The sequence below is a fragment of the Tamandua tetradactyla genome, chromosome 17, assembly GCF_023851605.1.
Source record: "Tamandua tetradactyla isolate mTamTet1 chromosome 17, mTamTet1.pri, whole genome shotgun sequence".
Classification (NCBI taxonomy): Eukaryota; Metazoa; Chordata; class Mammalia; order Pilosa; family Myrmecophagidae; genus Tamandua; species Tamandua tetradactyla.
In genome coordinates, this window is record NC_135343.1 from 68,434,536 (window position 1) to 68,460,788 (window position 26,253).

General features: G+C 37.2%; 1 long non-coding RNA gene across 1 annotated transcript in view; it reads left to right on the forward strand.

Annotated features, from left to right (window-relative positions):
• Positions 1-15,589, forward strand: part of LOC143661228 (uncharacterized) — a 29,431-nt gene extending 13,842 nt beyond the window's left edge. Inside the window, exons 2-4 of the long non-coding RNA XR_013164461.1 lie at positions 2,420-2,491; positions 12,691-12,729; positions 15,509-15,589. This is a non-coding gene — a long non-coding RNA (uncharacterized LOC143661228). The remainder of the gene's footprint in view (positions 1-2,419; positions 2,492-12,690; positions 12,730-15,508) is intronic.
• Positions 15,590-26,253: the final 10,664 nt, after the last annotated feature.

Sequence of the window (26,253 nt, forward strand, 5' to 3'; positions counted from 1 at the left end):
GTGGGGGTTCCTCACTTTGCTTCTCCAGGGCTGGCCTTAATCTCTTGGCTTCCCTTGGCTCTCTCCAGATTCTGGCTTGCTTAACATCTCATGGGAAGGACATGGTGACAAATGCTGGGCTCCAAGCATCTCTAAATATCAGTGTCTGACAGCTCTGAAGCAACTATTTTCCAAGCATCTCTATTGACTCTGGTCTCCAAGTATAGCATCTGTGTCAGCTCTGAGGTTTCTTCAAAATGTTTCCCCTTTTAAAGGACTCCAGTAAACTAATCAAGGTCCACATGAATGGATGGAGTTACATCTACATCTCATCAAAAAGTTACACCAGCAAATGGGCATATCACAGCTCTGTGGAGATAATCTAATTAAAAGTTTCTGCCCTATGGTGTTGAATCAGGATTAAAAGAAACAGTTGCCCCACAAAATTGAATCAGAATTGTAACATGGTTTTTCTGGGATACATAATAACTTCAAACTGACACACTGAATAATACTCCATCATGTGAATGTACCACAGTTCATTCATTTGAATGAACTTAATGGTTTATCCATTAACCTACTAAAAGATCTCTCAGTTGCTTCCAATTTTGGCAATTATGAATAAAAACTGTTATAAAGAATCACATGCAGGTTTTTGTGTGAACATGAGTTTTCAACTCATTTGGGTAAATACCTAGGGGCATGATTTCTGGATAAGATGAAAAGCCTATTCTTAGTTTAGCAAGAAATTGTCAGACTCTCTTTCAAAACAGCCTTACCAGTTTGCTTTCTTACTAGCAATGAAGTAGAGTCCCTGGTGAGCCACATTCTTGTTGTTAGAGTTTTAGGCTTTACCCATGCAAATTGGTCTGCACTGGTATCTCATTGCTCTTTTAGTTTGCAGTTTCCTAATGACAGGATGATGAGCATCTTTCCATATGCTTATTTTCCATCTGTAAATCTGCTTTGGTAAAATGTTTCTTCAGACCTTTTGCCCTATAGTAAGGCTCAGCTTCTCTGATACCTACATAAGTTTCACAAGAGTAAGACTCCAGACTACATAAACCTTTCTTCCTTTGGTCTCAAAGAGCACATGTGATTTTAAAATATAGACAGTATCTTCCTTACCTCGGTTGTCTGAATTGATTTAACTCCAACCTGATTGGCTCCATTCTTATCTCTAAATATGGAACTATTAAACCTATAGGTATGCCCAAGGGTTCCTTCTGGAGGACCTCTTTTGTTATTCAGATGTGGCCTCAGTATCTCTGAGCCCAACTCTGGAAGTGAAATCATTGTCCTCCTGTCCTATGTGGGACATGACATCCGGGGGTGAAAGTCTCCCTGGCAGTGTGGGAGATGACTCCAGGGATGAGTATTGTATTAGCACTGTGGGATCAACAATTCCATCCTGACCAAAATGGGGAAAAGAAGTGTAACTAATAAAGTATCAGTGGCAGAGAGAGTTCAAATAGAGTCAAAAGGCTACTTTGGAGGTTGCTCTTATGCAAGCTTCAGTTAGACATTGCTACCTATTATAACTTGCCAAACACCAACTAGGACCATTCCAGCCAATCCTAAAGAACACTTAGGGCAATATATAATATTCCACAAGGGTTCCATGCACTAGAGTAACTTTCCAGAAACCTACAACCTGCAGATGGGTCCCTGGACCAGATAAGTCCTGAAACCTAGAAAGCCCAGCATTCCCAAAACTTTAGATAATTACATTTCCTTACCCCATATTATTGACAGACCATTCTAACATGAAAAAGTTACAATGCCCATAACCCAAACACCCCTCAAGAGAGAGATAAAGAGATCGAAGGTGATGGTGGAGTTATACAGAGAGGATAGGATTTAACAAATGAATATGATTACTGAATCATTAAACTGATATCTCTTTAAGTCTCCAGTATTTTAGAGCAGTTAGAAGTAAAAACCTAAAATTGTGGAGTTGTAACCCATTCTGAACTCTGAAATATGTTCTACAACTAATTGTGGTGCTATGCTTTGAAATTTATTGCTTTTTTTGTATATATGTTATTTTTCACAAAAAAAGGAAAGAAAAGTTGATTGTGATGATTAAAAAAAAACTATTAATGCTCTCTAGCCGCTTATATTCTGGTGCAGCTAGAAGGAAAAATCTTAGAGGATTGTATGGTGGCCCATGACAAACTCTGGGATCTGTCCTGTAACTGCTTGTTGAAAACTATTGGCTATTTCCTTTTTTGCTTTGTATATATGTTATATTATACTATAATTTTTTTTTAAATCAGTTGACCATAGATTTGGTGGTCTATATCTGCACTTTTCATTCAGTTACATTGGTTAATACTTCTATCTTTGTGCTCATACCATGCTGTTTTGACCACTGTGGCTTTATAATAAGTTTTAAAGTCCGGAAGTGTTAATCCTCCCATTTTTTCTTATTTTTCAGTATGCTTTTAGCTATTTGCGGTCAGTTTCCCTTCCAGATGGATTTGGGAAAAAGCTTTTCCACATCTTCAAATTAAGTTGCTGGGATTTTGATTGGTACTGTGTTGAATCTATAGAACAATTGGATAGAATCGACATTTTAACTATATTTAGCCTTCCTATCCATGAGCAAGGAATCTCTTTCCACCTATTTAGAGCTTCTTTGATCTCTTTTAGCAATGTTATGAAGTTTTCTGTGTACAAGTCCTTTACATCCCTAGTTAAGTTCACGATTCTTTTAGTTGCTATTTTGAATGGAATTTTTTCCTTAACTGATTCCTCAGCAAGGTCACTGCTTATGTATAGAAATGTTATTGGTTTTTGCACATTAATTTTATATCTCACCACTCTGCTGAATTTGTTTTTTTGCTCAAGTAACTTTGGTGTAGATTTCTCAGGATTTTCCAAGTATAGTATCATGTCATCTACAAATAATGAAAGTTTTACTTCATCCTTTCCAATTTGGATACATTTTGTTTCTTCATCCTGCTTGAGTGTTCTAGCTAAAACTTCTAGCACAATGTTGAATAATAGTGGTGACAGTGGGCAGCCTTGTCTCACTCCTGATCTTAGGGGGAAAGTCTTCAGTCTTTCTCCATTGAGTACAATGCTGGCTATAGTTTTTTCATACATTCCCTTTATTGTATTGAGGTAGTTACCTTTGATTCTTATCCTTTGGAGTGCTTTCACCAGAAAAGGATGTTGAATTTTGTCAAATGCTTTTTCAGCATCAATCAAGATGATCATGTGATTTTCCCCTTTCAATTGTTAATGTGTTGTATTACATTAATTAATTTTCTTGTATTGAACCATTCTTGCATATCTGATACAAACCTGACTTGGTCGTGGTGTATAACTCTTTTAATGTTACACTGGATTCGATTTTCTAATATTTTGTTAAGAATTTTGCATCTATGTTTACTAGGGAGATTGGCTTGTAGTTTTTCTTTCTTATAACATCTTTACCTGGTTTTGGTATTAACATGATGTTAGCTTCATAAAAAGTTAAGTAGAGTTCCTTTTTCCTCAAGTTTTTGGAAAAGTTTCAAAAGGATTGATGTTAGTTCTTTCTGGAACATTTGATAACATTTCCCTGTGAAGTCATCTGGCCCTGGATTTTTCTTTGTAGAAAGATTTATTTTATGACAGATTGAATTTCTTTACTAATGATTGGTTTGTTGAGATCTTCTATTTCTTCCTGAATCAGTGTAGCTTTTTTCTGTGTTTCCAGGAATTTGTCCATTTCATCTAAGTTGTCTAGTTTGTTGGCATAAAGTTATTCATAGTATCCTCATATGATTTCTTTTATATCTTCAGGGTCTGTGGTTATGCAACCCTTCTCATTTCTGATTTTGTTTGCATCCTCTCTTTTTTTCTTTATCAGTCTTGCTAGCACATCAACTTTATTGATTTTCTCAAAGAACCAATTTTTGGTTTTATTGATTCTTTTTATTGTTCTTTTGTTCTCCCATTCATTTAACTCTGCTTTAATCTGTGTTATTTCTCATCTATTTGCTTTGGAGTTGGTTTGCTATAACTGCTCAAGTTATAGCAGATGAGTAGTTAAGTGCTTGATTTTGCTCCTTCTTGTTTTTTGATGTACACATTTAGGGCAATAAATTTTCCTCTCAACACAGCCTTTGCTGCATTCCATAAATTCTGATATGTTGTATTCTCATTTTCATTCAGTTCCAGATAGCTACTGATTCTCTAGCAATTTATTTTTTGACCCACTTGTTATTTAAGAGTGTGTTATTTAATGTCCGTATATTTATGAATGGTCTCATTCTTCAGTGGCTATTGAGATCCAGCCTCATTCCACTGTGATCAGAGAAAGTGGTTTAAATAAGTTCAATGTTTTTGAATTTGTAAAGATCTGTTTTGTGCCCCAGAATATGATCTATCCTGGAGAATGTTCCATGAGCACTAGAGAATAATGTATATCCTGATGTTTTGGGATACAATGACCTATATATGTCTGTTAGGTCTAATTCATCTATCAATTTGTTTAACTTCTCTATTTCCTTGTTGATCTTCTGTCTGATTGTTCTATCTAAAGAGCAGAGTGGTGTATTGAATTCTTCTACTATTATTGTTGAAACATCTTTTGCTCCCTTCAGTTTTGCCAATGTCTGTCTCATGTACTTTGGAGTCCCTTAATTGGGAAATAAGCATTTATGATATTTCTTCTTAGTGAACTGTCACTTTAATTAATATATAGTGTCCTTCTTTGCCTCTTATGATGTCTTTACCTTTAAAGTCTACTTTGTCTGATGGTATAGCTACTCCTGCATTCTTTTGGTTACAGCTCGCATTAAAAATCTTTTTTTTCCATCCTTTCACTTTCAATCTATTTTATCCTTGTGTCTAAATTGGGCCTTTTCCAAGCAATATGTAGTTGGATTATATTTCTTAATCCATTCAGTCTATCTGTATCCTTTAATTGGTAAGTTTAGTCTGTTAACATTCAAAGTTACTACTGAAAAAGTATTCCTTGAATCCACCATCTTATTTCTGGATTTTACTTGTGAGATCTATATATTCTTTTCCCTCTTTCTCTTTTTGTCCTTTAAGTTCAACTCCATGCCCACCTCCAGACCTCCCTCTCCTGGTCTTTTTTTTTTTCAACTGGCAGAACTCCCTTCAATATTTCTTTTAGGGCCAGTCTCTTGTGTAAGAGAAAAATTTAATCTCTCCTTCAGTTTTGAGGAACAATTTGACTGGTTACAGAATTCTTGGCTTTAAGTCTTTCTCTTTCAGGATCTTAAATATATCATACCACTGCCTTCTTGCCTCCATGGTGCCAGTTGAGTAAGTCTTAACTCAGACTTCTGTGGTTTCCCTTATATGTAGTAGATTCTTTTTCTCGTGCCACTTTCAGAATTTTCTGCTTCTCTTCAACATTTGACTGACTAATTAGTATGTTTCTTGAGGAAAACCTATTTGGATTTACTCTATTTGGAGTTCTTTGCGCTTCTTTGTCTTGTATCTTTGTGTCCTTTAAAAGGGTTGGAAAGTTTTCCCCCATTATACCTTCAACTACTCTTCCTAGCCTTTGACTCTTCTCTTCCCCTTCTAGGACATCAGTGATTCTTATGTCTGTGTGCTTTGTTTTCCTGTCATTTCCTTGCAATCCAAATCAAATTTTTCTTTTTATTTTTTTTTTTGCCATTTGTTGTTTTGAGTGTTTGAAATCAGTTTTCCTGTCCTCTAGTTCACTTATTCTTTCTTCTGTCTCTTCAAATTTGCTGTTGTGTATCTCTAGCATGTTTTTTATTTGGTTCACAGAATCTTTAATCTCTGTGATATCTGCTATTTTTCTATTTACTCTTTTAAATTCCTTTTTATGCTCTTGTAGTGTCTGTTTAATCTCTTTTATGTCATTACTCATCCCATTTATTACATTTAGTATAGCTATATGAACATCTTTGATTAGTTGTTCCAAAGTCTGTGTCTTCTCTGGTGTTTTAATTTGGTCATTAGGCTGGGCTATGGGGCATGGTAGATTTTAAATACATTTATGAAAATGGAGCTCCAAAACAGTCATATATGTGGGCATCAAATATATTCATTCATAAATTCCACAAATATGCAATGATGGCAATAACACAATAATGACCCATTACATGTGAAGCATTGTGGAAGATGCTTGAGATATAAATGTACATAATAGTGAATCAAAAGAATCTGAAAATGGTCTTTGAGACTGTGCCTAGGTATGAGACTATATCTCATGAAACAAAGAATATATTATTTTAAAATACAAGCTGTAGATAGTTCCAGAAAGATGGCAGAATAGGATAGATCGAGTTCAGCCTTGCTCCAAGTAAAAGTTAGAGAAGGGACGGGAGGGTGACTGAGTTGGTGATTCTAGAATGTAACTAATCTGGGAGATTCTTCTGCACCACATAGGGTGACCCTGGCTGCAAAAGCTGAGGAATTGAGAAGCAGAGAACCGGAGCCTATCACAGAAGCCCGGAACCCTCAGGAGTGCACGGATGGGGAGATAGGGACTAGGAAAGCCAAGCCACGTTCCTTGAATGTGCTACCCTCACCAGTGCAGCCCCATGACCCATGACTCACCCCACACCCCACGCACCTGAACCCCATCACCCACCCCCACTCCCCATGCTCCAAGCACCCCCGTCTGGCCAACACCTTGCACACTACACTCTCACCCCAAATGCAGCCCAATCCACTTCTCCTCAGTCCCTCCCAGGTGCCACCTCCCCCTCCCTGCTCCCTGCAGGCTGTCACCAAGCGCGTAAAGGCTTCAGGTGTTTGCTTACATACCCAGGCTACACTCCCCCCAGACCATACAGTCTCACAGCCTCCCCCACCCCCAACCCCCTGAGCTCTTCACAGGGGTACATCAGTTTACAGCACTCCTGGACCGGTACTCCTTGACCAGTTCATGCATATGGCCCCCAGTCACGCCCCCCAGCTCTGGGAAAGAGCTGACCTGCACAGCGGGGTAGCATCCACCCCCAGCGCATGCAGGCTTAACACCAATGCGCTGCCATAGCTCTGCGAATGCACACAAAGGGCCAGTGCCTTAGACCAGTGCACTCCAGGGCCATGCCCCCTAGACTCATGCACCCACAAGTCACATTCTCCCCCACCACTGGACACCCATGTTCACAGGCACCAACATAGCATCCCCAACCTGCGCTAATTCCTGCACTGCAAGGTATCATTGCACTGTTGTGCCCTACATCCTGCTACACATCCATTCTGCAAACACAAGGCTTTAGATGATTGAAGGAAATAATTCATTTTTTTCTTTTTTTTAACATGGGCAAGCACCAGGAATTGCACCCGGGTCTCTGGCATGGCAGGCGAGAATTCTACCACTGAGCCACTATTGCATGGCCCATAATTCATTTTTTATATAATAAAATAACTTGCTGGGATTTGATTGTCATTGCACTGAATCTATAGATCAGTTTGGAAAAAATCAATATCCTAATGATACCAAGTCCTTTTACACATGGATATGTGTATGTTTCCACTTGTTAAGACCTACATTGATTTCTTTCATCAGAGTCTTATAGTTTTCCTCATAAAAATCTTATGCATATTTTGTTAAATTTACAATTGTGCGTTTCTATTTTTTGATTCTAACATAAGTGCTGTTTTGCTTTTAATCTCAAATTCCAGTTATTCATTGCTGAAATATAGGAAAGCAATTGATTTTTGCATATTAACCTTGTCCCATGCAACCTCGCTATAATTGCTTATTAGTTCCAGGAGGTGATTTTTCTCTCAAACCTTACTACATGGCCAATCAGATCATCTGTGAATAGTTTTAAGTCTTCCCTCTTATATTAAGCTTTTCAAAAACATGTCTTAATTGAGCCTTAAAAACTTAAACACAGTAATTAAAGACATTTTGGTACTGAAAACATTAACATGGTTGGGTAAATGGAGAGTTTTGATATAATTAACTGGTAAAACGAGCTAAATTTCATTTTATAATATTTTCCTAAGTGGAGAATAGCCAAGCTGAGAACATGTGCAAAAAGATGAACAAGGTGTGGAACACGAAATAACTGCTTCTGTACTTTTTCATCAGCCACATCAAAGTCATATCTTAGACATTAAATGGTCCCACAAAACAGAAAACCCAAGAACAACAGAGTAGACCCAGAAAAACTCAGATTCTCTAAAGAAGATGATCAACCTCAAAATGGTAAATAAGACTGGGAGTCAAGACACCCTAGTGTTTTCCTGATGGAAAGTGGGCTTGGGGGATAAGGATGGTTATTGATCCATTTGGTCAACGCTCAGTCCCAGAGGGAGTAACTGTTTCAAATTTATACTTTAGATTTTATCTCCAAATGATAAAGAATTCAGTCACAGAGATATACTGAAAGGAAAGAAATAAGACATTTATCCTACAACTGCAAATCTGTGTCCTACTGCCAGTCCACACCTCCTACAATATGCCATAAATGAATATTTAAGAATAAACACTGCGATTCTCCCATGAATAGAACTCTGAAATAGCATTTATGTATATATTTTTAAAACATTATTTGCTAAATTCAAATTAAGTTTATTAAAATGAAAATACACCGCACTTCTTGTAATCCTGCTCTTTCTATTTTAAAATGTTTCAAGAAGAGACGTGGATCTCGCCAAGAGACCCTGTTTGCCTTGGGTCTGTGCCTACCTTGCCCTGTGTTGTTAAATAAGTGGCTTGATATTTCTAAATGTCATTTTCTTACTTATTATATGAAATGGATAAGGTTAGGTGGCTTCTCAAGTCCCTTCCAGCTCCCAACTTCCTGATTTTCCCTCCTTGTCTTGTGGCTATGTTTATACCTGTTTTTCCTTCATTTAACAGACAAAATATTTTTTATTATTTGGATACACTCTTGAGCTGTATGACTCCTGCCTTCCAATACCACAAAAGCAGTGATATTTCAAAGTATAAATAAGTTTTGCGGGTCCATATAGAAATGAAAAATAAAATAGAGTAATAGCAGAATGCCTGGCCTAAAGATTTGTTTTCATGAAACTTATGTTTCCAAATATATTGGTGGAACTGGATTGAAGGAGAAAATGCATTGCTTCCTAATCAAGGTCAGAAAAATCTGAAAGCCAAAATCTAGAGCCCAGTAGGCATTCAACACGTCTATGTCAATGTGTAATACAGTTTAATATTGCCCTCGGTGATTTCAGAGGTGTTTTATTTCCTTATTTCTTGCAAAGTTCTCTTACCAGAAAATCCTCACTAGACAATCACATTGCAGCTGTCGTCAGGCACCTTTCCTCACACTGTCTGCTCACTGGTGGTCTTCGCAGAGCTGCCGTGCACATCACAGTCCTGTTCAACATCCCGTCATCAGTGCCCAAGCCAGGGCACTGACGAATAGCTAGTGAAATTTTATGTTTAAAATGAGAAGTAAATTTAACATTAATCAAAATGCAAGAGAAAAGGATTGTGTTTACCTTTATAAATATGACTATATTTAATTTTTAAGACTTGTTTAAATAATATATAAAAAAATTAACTTTAAAGCTTAACGTAAACGTGATTTTAAAAGTCTAATTAATGAGATGACAACTGTTTAAAGATATATTCATTTGTAACTGTTCCTTCTCATGCAAAAGAGCCCTCTTCGTATATTAAAATATCATTAATTATAAGGGAATAACTAGTTATGTAAAACCATTTCAGTAAAATAATATTCAACACAGCATTTTTTTATTAACCATTTTGCAAAAGGCTATGTTCAACATTAAAAATTGCTTACATAATATTTTAGATTTTAAATCTATAATATTTTAGATTTTAAATACTTTAAAAATACTTTAGTATTTCAAATACTTAAAATTGAATAATAACAAGCAACTAATTTACATGAAACAGAATATATTCTGATTCTGTATAAAATTGTGCATATATGAGCACAGAGAGAAAATGATAATAGAGGTATGAATATTATCAGCTATGGACAGTATGAAGTGTCAGAGATTTCTAGTTCTTTCAACATTCCTTATGCCCTAAGCACACAGCAATAAAAGTGCATTTATTCCATTTAGAATACAGATACATATCACAGTCTCTCTTGCATGTAGGTACAACAATATGATTAAATGGCAGCTCCCAAACACCTCCATGGATGAAGTTAATCAAAACAAGTTCTGAGGTCAAGCTGGAGTTATGGGAAAAGGAAACAGACTTCACCTCTTTCTGGGAGGCGTGGCTGGCACATGTGTACGGAAGACAGGAATCATTTGCGCTCACCTTTGGAAGCAATTTGCCTTTCTGCTTCTTTCTTCTAGCCATGGGGGCATTTAAATTCCATGTAAATTGGAATTGCTGGAAGTAAAATGGTTACAGTTTTGCTTATCAGTTCTCCTTTTAAGGATCTTTCTTAGTTTATTTCAATTTATTGCACAAATTACTTATATGGATTGAATCCTGTCCCCCACAAAGTCATGTTCAGGTACTCACCCCACAGCCTGTGAGTATGTACTCGCCTGTAAATAGGGTCTGTGAAGATGTTCAGGCAGAACAATCAGAGTGGTCGTTAATCTAATATGACTGGAGATGTGGAGGTGGGAGAGGGAGGTAGAGGGGGCAGGTGACGGCCACGTGACGGAGGCTGAGATGAGGTTACGGGCTGCCCATAAGCCACCGCCAGAAGCCCAGCAGGAAGCACGCTCCTGAGAACACCTTGTTTTCAGACGTCTAAGCTTCGCAGTTATGACACAGCCATGCTGCTGGTAAGCCAGCCAGTCCGTAGAGACTTGTTATAGCAGTCCTGGCAGACTAAGACATTTACTAAGCAGTGCACAATAACTCAAAAACACCATACTTTTGTGTGATTCACTTTTTGGAAAATGAAAATCATCCCTGTGGTATACTCAAAGAAAGTGATTTTTTGATTTATTATGGTCTTGAAACATGTAAATAGATTTCTACTATCAATTCAGTATGAAATGATGAAATGAGCCTGGATCATGCTGCCAACACTTTTGCTTATATTTGTTCTTCATATTTAAATTATGATTTGATTTACTTTCAATGTTTCCTGTCACTCTAAAGTTGTACTTTTGTTGCTTCTGTTGTTTTATATTAGGTTTTGTTTGTTTGTTTGTTTTTGCAAAAAACAGAAAAATGAAATAATGCTTGGGTCTAAGAATGCTTGCCCCATGAAGTGAATTTTTCAGGTGACTGGTATTGCAAGGGATATTTTCAGTGAATACTTATTAAGCACCTATTGTGTGACAGCTGTGATGGTATGCTAAAAGTACAAGGATTAAAATTTTATAGTTAATGTTCTTTCAGCTATCACTGATTCTGTAGGGGGCTCTCATTAAGCCTATGGAGTGATATGTTTTCTACACTGAGTCATCAAAAACACATCTCCTTCTTTAATTGGAAGAACTAAGGCAAAATTAGCCAAATATTAGGCTGAAGCCAATACTTCCACCAGTACTTATGTGCCTTCTAAACAGTCAATCATACCATAGTCCTTAGTGAAACAAGAATATTTTTAACAGCATTTATGTAAAAACTAACCAAATAAATGTACTCTGCTTTTTCCCACCAGTAGATAGTATTTAATGAAAAAAAAAGGAATTTTGTGTTTAAAGAGTAAACCATTATTTTCCTTTAATTTTGAGATCTAGCACAAAATTGTATAATTCTTAACATTTAAATTGGAATTGCTGGAAGTAATTTTAATGAAAACTGCTAATTCCATATTATAAAATCTCTGGCATGCAATTGAAAGGATAATGGCATTTTTAAATACCCCACACTCTTGAAAATATTTTAATTAAAGAAAAAGTAACACTCAGCCTGCTATGCTTTTTGGCATTAAAAACAAATGAGGTTTGTAATGATCCAAGGATGTGTAATGGAAACATCTTTTCATTCAGGTCCAAAGGCTTCCGCCTTAAGTTTCCTCCCAACGGCGATGTATACACTAGTGATTGCTCTAATATGCTGAGCTTTTTAAGGATGATTTTCATATATCAAATATCTTAGGATATTTAAAATAATTGTATGAGTCTTTTTTATTTTGGCAATAAGTCAAATAAATATAAATAGGCCTAGATAAATATCTATTTATATCTAGATATAAATACCCATTAACAACAGTACAGGGAGATCTGTTCACTGAGCAGAAAAGTGCATGAGAATTCTATCTGAAGGATGTTCACATTTTCCCATCTTTCATTGTTCAATCATCAATTCTCCTGTATTTATTTGGCTAAGTTAGGGTAATTTACTTGGCTCTGTGATTTAATATTTGCTTGTAACCAACTACCCAAAACTTAGTGGTGTTAAATACAATGTTTATTACTTCCCATGATACATAAAAGCTGGGTGGCTTTTCTGTTCCACATGTCAGCTGGGATCATTTATGTGGCAATGGGCAGTGAGAAGCGTGGCTAGGGATGGAACATTTAAGGTGGCTTCTTCACATGCCATTGTTTTGGTTTTAGTAGCTGACCAGCTGTGAACAGGTCACTACCTGGGTGCCCTAACTGGTTACTGGTTGCCAAGGTAAGGAGCGTAGAAGCAGTCAGGCCTCTTTAGCCCATGTCAGGAGTTGATCAAAACAAGTTCTGAAGTTGAGCTAGAGTCATGGAAAAGGGAAACAGACTTCACCTCTCTCTTGGAAGGGCCGCCTAGCTCATGCCTAGGGAAGAGAGGATTCATTGGTGATCACACTTGGAAACAATTTACCTTTCTCTTCTTTCTCTTAGCTGTGGGGGCAGCTGGATCTCCCAACCATGAGTGGCCAGGTGAGCAGACCCTGGGTACAGGAGCTGTGCCATTCTTGATTCTGTACACCTGACGGAGGCTGAGTGAGTGCTTAGCCCTCATCCCTGCAGAAACCATGAAGGCATGAGACATCAGGAGAGGAGACACCCATGCCGGAGGTTGGGTTTCCACTGAGCAAGTCATCAATGCTGGACTGGGGTCACACCAGTGTGGAGGTGCACAAGGTGGACACAGGGCAAAGTTTAACATAAAGCACCAAGGTGATGGCATCGACTAGACTTGAGCTCTACTCTTCACTGGTCTCATATTTCGTGAAATAGATTATTACTTGGAACACTGTAATATTTTTCCCAGCAGCAGCAAAGCCAGATACTTCCTACAAAAATCCTATTTCTGTACACTAATTCATGATGCCCCGTGGTTGGAAATAACTTTGCCCCTTTTATCTATTGGATAAAATCCTACTCAAATTCATATCCAGTTCAATGTCTCTGAACTGGTTATGAAAATGCTTCAATTCCTCTACCTTGACCCTTTATATCATTAATCTTGAATCATCAATATCTGGTTATCTCTGCATCTCCCCATCAAAGGTTGATCTCCTCATCTGCCTTACACAGCACTGATCGCTATATCCAACCCGACATACTGGGATTGTTCGCGTCTATAATGAATTCTTTGAATTCAGGGCAGAGATAAGCAAGCAAATGCATGAGACACACTATCACTGGCTTTGGCATTACTTCCTTTGAACTTTTGAAAATGGAGTGAGGAGATGTGAAAAGCAGGAGATATGTTCATTACAGTTGCATACCTTTTTCTCATTCTAATCTTTTCTTAATAACATTTGCATTCATTAAGACACTCAGGATTTGGAATGATTGAACAGCAGAGTCTTTGAAGTCATCCAATCTAGCCACCTAATTTTTCAGATTGCAACACAAAAAATCAATAGTTTAGCTGAGTTGTTGGTTTCAGGTTATAGATGAAAACAATATAGAAATTTAATTTAAATATCACCAACTAAATTAAAACAAAAGAGATTTAGATTTGGCCCTTGAACCTCCAAAGATGTCATAGAACTAAAATTATAACTCTCATCTTGAATAGATTAAATTGGTTTAATAAGTAAACAGAACCATAAGTGAATGGATTATGTATAACAGAATCTATATGCCTATTTGAAAATATCTTTTGGCTTTATCACAGATTTCCAAAGAAAAATGGCATTTTGTCTCAAAAATATTTTTTTTATTTCACTCATGGATAAGAAGATACACAAGATTAAATTACAACAAAAAATTAAAATCTGTTAACTATAAGGAAGGATTTCTAAATTCTAAAATTTGTAGCATTTTGATAAGGTATAGAGTAACCTACTTCCTACATTTGATAAGCTTAATGATTTTAGTGGTAAGTAATTTAGCTCTGCCCAACATGAGTGATGCTGAAATCCTCTGAGGGAATTTTCATAATTTTATAATGCTAATGAAATTTCACTCAAAAATCTTGCCATTAAATACTCTCTCTCTCTCTCTTTTTTTTTTTTTTGCTTTACTTAAACATTTTGAAATATGTAAATGTTCATTCTGAGATATTAGTTCTTACTTAGATGGTAAGTATATCAGCGCTTGTGTAAATAGTGGCCTTAGAAATTGTGGTTAAAATCTTGTGTCTTCTTGACTAGGCTATTGTGTCCAGTTGTTTGGTCAACACTATGGAGGTATTCTGGAGATGGGATCAACTTGTACATTCAATTGGCATTAAGTAAAGGAGATCACCCTCCATAATATGGGCGGATTTCATCCACTCAGTTGGAGGCCTTAAAAATCAAAGAGCCGAGGGTTCTAGATCAGGAGTATACCTCGACCCTACCCTTTATTCCTTCCTGGCCTCCCCTTCAGAGCTGGACTAAAAACATCACCTTTACCTGAATTTCCAGCCTCTGGCTGCTTTATGAAATTCAAATTGCCAACCCCACAATCGTGTAAACTAATTCTAGGTAGATAGGTAGGTAGGTAGATAGATAAGTAGGTAAATAGATAATTGTGTGTGTATAACAAGATTTTAAATTACAGAAACAATATTTTTAACACCCACTATCACAGTTTTAAGTATGCTTCTATTGCTCAGTAAAAATAATAATAATAATAAGATGGTGAGAGCAGTGCATAAACAAGCAATATGCCTCAGATTGTAGTTTTCAAAATTGAGTTCTGAATCTTATTCAATTAGAGAAAGTAATCAAAGAAATTTTAGTCAGAACCACATTTTATCTTCCATAACTTCCCACACTCAGCCACAAGGTTAGGCTTTTCTGGGCTGGGAGAGGAAAAAGCACAGAGAAGACCAGTGGTTTGGGAGTCTCAGAAAGGGGACCCTACTGCCTACCCTTCCCCAAGCATATCCATGAGGATGGATAACAGAGCCCTACAACAGAAGCTCTAGTGGTGGTTCCTGTTTCCAATTTAATGGTCTGGAAGGGCAAGAAGCCCCCTGCAGAGACCTTACTTTACCCCGATGTGGGGCTTTGAAGGCGATGAGACTGTGAGGTGCCTGCGTCTGAGGAGACCTACAGCGATCCCATGCACCCAAGTCATGCAGGGAGAAGAGTTTGATTTCCACATACCCTGGGGTGGTAGAGAATGTCTTAAGGAGAGAGCTAGTGGCCTAAAGATGCTGTTAGCAGATCTGAGTGCAAATGTGGCTGCTTCAGAGGATGCACGCTTGTAGGAAGCTGATTATTTTGACAGGCATCTCTAGGAGAAGTTCTGAAATTCATTTTTGTTATCTTTCTAGAACATAAAGAACCACTTATGGAAGGATGCTGCTGTATCTCCTGGGTCAAGCACATGGTCCAAACAATAAATATCTGCTGATGAATAAATGAATTTATTTTAGCATCTGGTATGCATTCTGCTGACCCTGTATCTGAATAGTAGATTCATGACTAACTAGCTGTGTACTCTCAGTCCACTCATAAGCAAAACGAGAATAACACCTTCCCCAATAATAGGCTCATCCACAAAGATTTTCACACAGAAATGGGCAAATATAGATGCTCAAAGATAATATATTTAGTATAATATTGTAGATTTAGGAGGAATTTTCATAATGGCAACCTTAAGAGCTAGATGAATTTATCCTTAAAGCTTGAATTACTGATTAGAAAATCCACCAATATTTGATCATTTAAATGTTTTCAGCAGAGACCAGAAACAGATAAATCAACATAGAACTTGAGGAAAGAATGCATACAAGTATAAAAATACCTCAAAAACAATAATACAATATTCCGTTTGGTTAATGGGTAAAATCACTCCTATTTACTGGCTTTTCTAACCAAAGACGTACTGACCACTAAGCGGCTATCCCCTGAAGCACCCCCAGACTCAGGCTGGAGCTCACTGACGCATAAGCCCACATTGGCACACTTTTGACTGCAGACCTTTGGGATTCAGCTCTTTCTGTATCATACTGAATAGCCTGAAGTGAAAGACAAACATGAGGCCTAGAGCAAAATTTCTTGATTAACAGTACACGGTCTTTTAAAGCGATCCCGTGAACTTTTATCTGAAACATTGCTTGGAGCAGCTGAGGATGGGAATGGGCTGCTGTGAGAGTTGTCAAACAACTGTGGTAAATTCAATATGTATAGATAATAACCTTTGTCTCATTTAATATTGAGTTCACTGTTCCTGATTGCAGTAAATAATCCCTCCCTTCCTCTGGTGAACAGTTGCTTCGTTTTAAAGCCCAAGACCATGCATGAAGACATTTTAGTAAAGGATTTTCAAGCAAAGCCCACACACCACATAGATCTGCCCTCATCAGTGATTGCCTTGGGCTATCTTTTGTGTACTTTCTACTTTCCACAGTTTCTCCTGGGGTTGTCATTATCTCACATTTGTAAATATTTCAGAAGTTCGAACCGTAGGCAATCAATTGCAAATGCTATGGAGGTAGGGAACACATCCATAGCTTTGAAGAGGGTGCATGCTTCATCATTAAAATTAAAATCAATCCATTTTCATTTTCCCCAACTCTATTTCCTCTATAGAAGCGAATGTTGGTTCTACTGCTTCAACATTATAAAATGGCAAACAGAATCTTAGGAGAAAATTTTATGAGATATTTAGAAAAAGAAATGGGAAGAAGAACTGTTTCATTTTCCTTAATTTTGCACCTGTTTGGCTCACCAAAAACTGTAAGGGACTGCCTTGCCTGAAGTGTAGTGCAAGAGCCTTTGATATCTCTGCTCTTTTTCATTCTCATCTTCTGACACCAGATATAGTTTGCTTGAGAATGCACCAAATATAGCTTGCAATCCACCTTAGAGGAGGTGTGATTCTTTGCATTATGAGAAAATATTTATCATTTTGTAAAATGTGTGTCTACAAATACCTGTGGTGACCATATTCAGCTTTAGAGCAAGAATAGGCATCTGATATTCTGCTGACCATGTCCTTTTGTGAATTTGGTCAGGATCCTTAAGAGTACATCACTGTGGACGGACCACAGTAGCTCAGGAGGCAGAGTTCTTGCCTGCCATGCTGGAGACCCAGGTTCATTTCCCAGTGCCTGCCCATGCAAAAAAAAAAAAAAAAAGGGTACATCACAGTGAGTTTATAAAAGTAAGAAAAATAGAACATCTTTCTTTCCTACAAATGACTTCTATTCCATTTGAGAATTCTTTCACTGGTGAATATGGCTACCTCTGTGTTTTGAAGGGCTCTCTACACAAAGAGGAAAGCAATTATGGACTAATAATTGAATATAATGCGGAGAGAAATAAGAAGGTAAAAGTAACAGCCATATACTAAGGGGATCCTATAAGCTCCCTGTTGAATGTGGTTTGGCCTATGGTGTCCTGCAATGGTGGGTCACAGTGAGACAGAGAACCTGGCCGTGATTATCCTTCATGGACTCAAGGCAATTTTAACAAAGGTTGCAGAGATTCAGAGGACACCTGGCTGTAGAAAGTGGGGACCCTCGAATAGATGGAGGTATACAGATGCAGACTCTTTGGGGAATATCAAAGAATGTGAAACACACTGAAAGGACTGAATGTGCAGTATTAGGAAAGGAGGAAACTAGGTATCTTATCTACTACCACAGTTTGTTTTTCACTGCTTTCTATGGAATTCTTCACTGTGGGAGAAAATGATTTGTCCCCACTAGCAAAATTAGAAAATCAACTAGAATCCCTTTTATTTTACACAGTCTCTCAAAACACAGATAAGCCAGTCTTAGATATTATAGCAAGATTTGGAAGTACATATCCAGTTTACTTTGAAATGAACAGTCAAAATCTATGAATTCATAATCTGGGACAAAATATTTTCAGATTTGAATGAGTTGGTGGTTTCTAATGGGTCCTACTAGATTGGTGTCCATATTTTAATGAAGCCATTAGCAATTAGCTTTAGTTAACACCTATACTATTAAGTTTGGAAGAGATTCCTGAGAAAGGGATGGGCAGAAAGGATGATCCCTTTGTCCCCACTTATGCTGATCCCTCCAGATACAAGTTAGAAATACACTGATGAATCTGTAGAGCAAGTTCACTGCCACTGACCCATTGGCAGCAGGAAAAGGTCTGCCTCCTGAGATTCCTGCCAATGTCTCTCACAAGTGCTAATTTCATTCCAGAGATGGAATATGAGATTTCAAGGAAACAATAATGTTCTTTAACCTCTAGGGTGAAAGCTTTCAAGGGGCTGTACCTAATATTTTAGATTTTATCACAATGGAAACCATTGAGTATCCTTGAATCCCTAATGAATATGATCCAATGAGATATATAAGGGGTTTCATGTGTAATACAAGTTTGCAAAATTCAAGCCAATAGCAGTTCTCCCCCTTTTCTTATATATTAACCTGGAAGACCTTTCGGTCATCCAAATGTTGGTTAAAGAAATAGACCCAGAGCCACGATGGCTCAGCAGGCAGAGTTCTTGCTTGCCATGCCAGAGACCAGAGTTCATTTCCCCGTGCCTGTCTGTGCAAAAAGAAAAAGAAAAAGAAAAAGAAATAGGCTCAGAATCAAATGTTTAAACCTACTTTAGCCAACAGAAGACTATTTTCTTTATTGCTTTCTTATGAAATCGAGAACGTGAATGTCACCACACGAAACAAATCAATTAATGTAATCTCAAGAAAATGAAAGATCTTTCTTTGATTTATCAAGCTACAATTTTATCAATTATATTCTTTAGGTAATTTTAATATTTATTTAATATTTAAGACAAACAATATTTGGAGTTAAATAAGAGCAATTCAGTTTTTCATTAAAAAATTCACTCAGGAATATGAACATGAATAGAAAAACTAAATAATAGGCCAGTAAACATTATAAAATAGTGGAATCATTTTTAAATGAAAATTTGGTAATATTAAAATGACTGTACTTCACAGAATGTATTTTAAACAAACTTTCATAAGTATTCAGCATATATGGATATATTTTTAAAACTTATTTTACTAGTTTAACAATTCTTTCATGTGTGTATATATATGTATATATATATGTAAACACATGCATACTTATATATACACATGTGTATGTGCGTATGTGTAGGTGGGTGTGGCAGAGCTGTTAGAACTAGCAAAATAAATAAAATACCTCGCACTAACCTAAATGTCAATACAAAATGAGCACTATATTATGGCTTACTATGTATTCACTATAGGATTGAATTACATGTACAAGCATTAAATGGAAGAATGTCAAAGTTATATTAAGTTTTGGGAAAAAGTACATGACTGAAGGGGGACGAGGTCATTTGGTTCCTAATTTATGCTCTTATGCATTGTCTGTTATTTTTCCCCCACCACAAACATATACTTTTTTTGTAATTATAAAACAAAGTTTAAGGAAAAAACCACACACAGAGTAGACTCCTTTAAATTTATTTTTGGATGAGTTGAGAAACACACTGACCTATGAACAATCGGATATAATTAAAGAGTAACAGTACCAGCAAGAAAACCAGAATTTTAAACTATGACTCAGTATATTATCTACATTGCTAAACTGATTATATACATGAGAACATTTAAAGATGGAGATGCTGCCTTGCAAATGTTTAAAAAAAGAAATGGTATTTTTTTCTCTTCAAAATATTTAGTGTCTACAATTCATCAGTGAGCCAAGTAAATCACGGCTTCTTCAAGTGCAAGGATCGAAACCAATTACCATTAGTGACCATCGGGTGCAGCCGATCCTTTCTGTCCTGTTGCCTGAATCTCAATGATCTCCCAAGTGTGCCCATGCAATTTAACAGAAAGATCAATATACCACAGCAGTTAGCAGCAGCTCTCTTGAAGTGTTTCACAAAACATGCTACATTTCTCTACCGAATAAATGTCAAAACATTCCAACAGCTACAATTCTAGGGAGAAATCGTTCTTCTGAAACATTATTGACACACTTTAACCCACATTTCCCGCTGCTCGCAGGCTTCCTACTGGCCAGTCAATTCTGATTTGGCAAGAGCCGCATCGACATGTGTCCCCTGCTGACTTGCTCTGGTGGCATGAAAGTTATCAGAATCTGATAGATAGGTCTTGGGGTTCAAGAGTCGGTGGCCTAACACTGACCCAAGGTCAAGGTGGTAGCAACCTCTCTCCAGAGGCATGGCTTCATCTCTAATATGCCCTTGATGCCAATCAATATCATTACAGAGCTTGCCTTTCTAAGTATACAAGATCGCTTGATCTAAATGCCTCTAGGATACCTTCTGTAGACCCAAAACTTAAAAGTAGCAGTGGAGGAAGGCAATGTAGACATTACTTATTATTTCCCACTTTATGGAGGTACTGTTTTTAAACCTGACAGTGATGATGATTTTGTATTTCTGTGTATGGGTAGATAGATTAGGTAGATAGACAGTCAGACAGACAGATAGATAAGAAAAATACATTCGTTTTCATTTTCAATTGCTAATTAGACTATTTTTGGTTGATTCACATCAGAAACTCTGACACTGTGACCACATGGTCTAGTGTTCATTTAATGTGTTCTGATGTTTTTCAGAAGCTCTTAGCAGTTGCTTAAAGTACAATCTGATTTGTATATTTTCCTTTGATTTTTCTTTGGCTTTTCTTTTGTTTGGTGTCTTTTTATGACAACTTTCCCTGAGTCAAAGAATTATTTCATGTGAATATGTGAGGTTCTTTCTGTTGCCTGTGTGATAAATTACCCAACATACGTGCGTACTAATAACCATTAAGTGAGCCTAAGCCATACTTACATTTACAAAGACAAATTACTCGGTGGAGCAAGCAAATTCATATACATATGATCGTTAAAATATTTAATAAATGACCATGGAGATATTAGGACTCTTCGCCTTGATTTTTCCTATAAATATCATGACTAGAAGTCTCAGTAGTGATCTTTCCTTTGAATCCTCCCTCTAAAATCAAATTCCTTCTACGCAAGTAAGAGTCCCTTACTATGAAAATAAGATATGAAGCCAGTATTTTCGCAGTAGTTTCTCATTATCTGTTTCTCAAGACATTTTCCAAACACATGGGCTTAAGGTAAAAGAGAAAAATTGCATGAAGATTTAAGTGCTACTTTCTTTGTAAGTCGGCAAGTAGATTTCTCAGGGAAACATCAATCTCTCTTTCTCTCTTTTTCTCTCTTTCTCTAAACACACCTACACACAACCAATGAGGTTCTGAGTAACTCTTCCACGTATGTATTTTAGCTTATAAGAACCCACAACTGAAGCAATATGTAAGAATTACTGAGAGCCAAAATGTCACCAGTATGAGGTGAGATTAAGAAAATAAAATAGCAAGATAAAAACCACTATATAACCCTCATACATATGTACATATGAATCAATTTCTTTGGCTCAAATTTGAGTACTAAGAGTTGACTGAAAAATTATCCCTCTATTTTATAGTTTGAGAATTATTTAAAGTAAATTGTCAATAATTGAAATAAAGGCTATTATTAGCATCTGCTAGATAAATTGCAGATCTTGTTCTTCAACCTTAAACAAAATCCAACTGTTTTTAAAGGAAGATTCTTATAATTAGTGTAATAATACTTATATATATTTTGTGTCCCATAGTTTTAAATATTTTGAGGTCAAGGCTGTTTTCTAAAACTCCACACTATACAAAATATACCTTAATTATTTATTATGTTCCTTACGAATGTTCACCAATTACTTTTTTTTGTATGCTATATGGCAGAGACACATTTCACTATTTTTCCATTACTTTATTGCAGCACTGTTTGTTGAATTATTTGTTGTTGTTTGCTTTGCTTATTTGTTTTTGGGGAAGCACATGGACCGAGAATCTAACCAGGGTCTCACACACGGCAGATGAGAATTCTACCACTCAACTACCCTTGCACCGCCTCACCATTTACTTTCGAAAATCTAATTAACCATTTCTTGAATATTTGCATGTTACATTTTTCTACATCTGTTGATTTTCATCTCATATTTGAAGCGAGTTATTTTTCATAGTCTAGATCAGAAAGCTCAGAAAGATTAAAATATTATTTCATATTTGGTTTCTAAGTTCAGAGGTGTCTGAATCCAAAGCTTATGTTTTTCAATAATATGGTATTCTAATCCTGCCTACCTAAGTATCTAAAAGTTAAAGGTATGGCCACTTGGAGGCAGAATTATTATCAAAGGGAATTTTACCAGGTTTGAAGATGACATCAAGCTGAGAATAACCACTAATGCAACTACTAGCACAATCAGTTTCCAGAAATATTTGGTCAAATTGAAGGGAGCACATTTGTTTTGACTAGTTTAACAGAATTAAATAATTGGTACAATTCTTGCTTCACAAAAATCACTAAAGCAAACAAAAACCCACAACTGGAGGTCAGAATGAAGGAGACAAAATTTAGCTGGAAGTTGTGGTATGAGGTGAGAGTTTGAAAGTTGAGGCTTAAGAGTCCCCTCCTTTATACAATTGCCCTGTGGTCTTGGGCATTTAAATTCTTTAGTGTTCCCTTTACTAATCACAAAGGTGAGGTTAATTATTCCTTCTTTCACTGTGATCAACATATTGTTGAAGAAGTCTGCCAAGCAAGATGGAGGAAAAATAAAATACACATTCTGAAATGGCATAAAGGAAAGAGCCTAAGAGCTTACTTAATACATAGAGGAAAACACGGCATACACTGAAAGCCAATCAGGATGCCATTGACTTATTCAGTTGCAAGGACAGCATCCAATTTCCTTCAAATCCTGACAGGAAAGACATTCAACCTAGAGTTCTATGGTTTTGTCAAATTATCAGTAAAATGAAAAGATATTTCAAAACATACAAGGGGATGGTACACGGTGGCTCAGCAGGTAGAGGTTTCGCCTGCCATGCCTGAGACCCGGGTTCGGTTCCCAGTGCCTGCCCATGCAAATAAAGAAGAAAAAAATGCACAAAGCATGCAAAGATGCCTTAGTTCAGGTGTGCCCTTACTCAGGAAGCTACTGGGGAGCTCAGAAGGATGAAGAAAGAGAGAAAATGGGCCATGACAAACAAAATGCCAGCAGAGAGAAGCTTCGAGCTATACCAGCACAGGCTGGTTCAGTGAGACAAGGGCTGAGGGAAGAGGTTTCTTGCCAGGTGTGGATGTGGGGGCAGTTCAGGCAGGATTATTTGATGAACCGATGGATCATTTAGAGCAAGATAAACTACAAAACAAATTTTTTTTAATGCAAATCATTTTAAATAAAGCAATGGAAGGTACATAAAAAATAATAAAATTACAACATGTTGGCAACTCCAGAAAAAAATTTGTATCAGGAAAAATGTATTACAACATACTAATTGACTCAAATATATACGACGCAAACTGTCGAAGCAATGTAGCTATCACTTCCTTAATTTACCAAAAGTATGTATTAGGAGTGTAAATAGTTAAGGAAAACAAAGAGTTTATTTCCACAAAAAGAAAATAAAAATAATATGAAAATGCATAATTCAAGAAATGCAAAGACAGGCACAATACTCTGAAATATGGAGGTAAATGTTTCACCTTGAACAACCCCTTTCCTAAAAACTAAACAGTTTAAAGAACTCAGTGTGGTTTCTTTTTTGAGCCAGCAGGATTCTGCATCTGTAATCCTTTCAGCAATTGATTTTGGCCAGGTTCCCTGGGATCACAGTCTGAGATAAGGATTTCAGGGCACAGGCTTTATTGAGAGAAAGTTCTCAAGAGAAAAGAAGTAAGGGGAGTAGGATAGGGTGGCAAAAGTTAGTCTCCCCGCATGGGCAGTTTGGTGTGGCTCCCCCGGGAGCTTGGACATGCCGTCACCGCGGAGCCAGTCCCACCCGGAAGCAGGGTGCTGGGCTTTTCACCTGGCTCGGCTGATCAGGGGAAGGTAAGGGCACAGCCTTGGGAGAAGTGTTCTCTCCTGGCGGGGCCGCTCTGAGCCCCTGGTGGCGGGAGCACAGGGCCGCTGGGTGCGCTGCCCGGGCTGGGAAGCGATCCAGAACGCACATTTACAATACCCAGAGAAAAAGGGTTTTTTGTTTGTTTGTTTTAAATCATAAGCCCATGTACTATTTTTTTAATTAAGATTCGTTTTAAAATTTTTAAATATGAGCAGCGTAATTAACAAAACTGCGTGTTTCAAAAACGAATTATAGTTTAGTGAAGTTACTATGTTTGAACAGTTATCCTGTCACTGCAAAAGAAAGAACCGATTTAGCTTCAGTCTCATCTTCTTAAGACAGACATTGTCTGCTCTGAACTATTTTGTGTAGCTTAAAATTGAACGTTTCTGTAAGAGGAGGAGATACATTTAAAGAAGGAAGTGAGATGGCAGAGGGCATGAAAACCTTTATTTGAGCTTTAGGTGGAGAAATTGGGGTTTTGCCTGGAAACTTTTGAAACACAGGATAGCTAATGATAATTAACTTGAATTTAAATATTTAAAGGACTGTTAAGCTACAAAGAGACCAGCCACATTTTTTTACGATTCCAAGAGATATAAAAGAGACAGCAAGAGTGAGTCTTATCAGAAACATGTATCACCTTAACCCGATAAAGTGCTGCCTGGCATGAAGCTGTCTGGACTATGGCAGCTTGGGGGGATGCAGGCCTGTCACTCTATAGACACCTGTTCGACGATTGCTTTATAGGGAATTTCAGATGGAATTCATCATCAGAAGCAGGAAGATTTCCTCAGGATGACCTCTAAGGAACCACTGGGCCCCAGAGATCCTGTGAGACAGCGCACACAATAATTATAATGTCCTGTCGGGCCACCCATCCTAGGCACTCTGGGGGGCCATAAGACTCTTTGAGACCTTAATTCCTCTGAAATATTTAATGAAAAAATCTATAGGGCCCACCCAACAGTGCTTGAACCGCTTAAACTATTATTCAACACATTTTGTTGAATACTTTGCATGTTCCTGTGTACTTTTCTAGGCCCTGGATATATCACTTTGAACAAGACAGAGAATGTCTCTCTGTCAAGGAGTTTGCACAGAGACATACCTGCCGAGCCGAGGAAGATGCAGAGAGAGCAGTTCCGTTTACAGCAACTCCAGGCAAGATGGGAAGCAGCACAGGCCACGCGTGAGCAGTGTGTGCCCATTAAACAGCCTGCCCAGTGCAGCTTTGCCAGGATTTGGTCTGATCATTTACTGCAGTTATCTTTTTAATTCAAAAGCTTTTGGTGTAAAAGTTTTCAAAAAGTTGACATGCTTTTGTTGTATATGATGTAGGGGTAGATCAGCAGGTGGGACAGTTTCCAGCAATGGCACAAGTGAACACAGTTCCAACATTGCAGTGCTGAGAATCCAGAGAAAGTTCAGTTTAACAGTGGCAAAGTGACCATCAAGTTCTGTTTACCCAACTATGGCTTAAAAAAAAATGTCTAATGTCTCTGGGTGAGGCTTGCATTGTCCAGTTTTCTTTGGATCCAGCTTCTTCAAATTAAGCCCTCCCCCAATCACTTTATAGTTGGCTACCTGTCCAGCACCTTCTAGAACAGCCTGTAAATTCCTTGAGGAAGGAGTTCTGTTTTTCATCTTTTTATTCTTCACAGCATCCAAAAATTTGAATTGCACCTATTATATGTTTTTTTCATTTAGGCAGATCGGATGATGGCTGCCTAATCCCTTAAGTTTTTTTTTAATGCAATTTTTACTGAGTTATATTCACATATCCTATAATCATAGTGTACAATCAGTGGTTCACAGTCTCATCATTTGTTTGCACATTCATCATCACAAATTTGAATAATTTTATTACACACAAAATATATATGAGAATAAACATTAAAATGAAAAAGAACACCCAAAACATTCCATGTCCGTTATCCTCCGCCTAATATACATTTATTTTTTTGTCCTTATTTTTTTACTCATCTGCCCATCCACTGGTTAAAGGGAGTGTCAACTGTAAGGTTTTCACAATCCTGCAGAAATACTCTAAAAGTCGTAAAAGCTATATAGTTATACAATAATCTTCAAAAATCAAGGCTACTGGATTACAGTTCAACAGTTTTAGATATTTCCTTCTAGCTATTCTAATCCAGTAAAGAAAA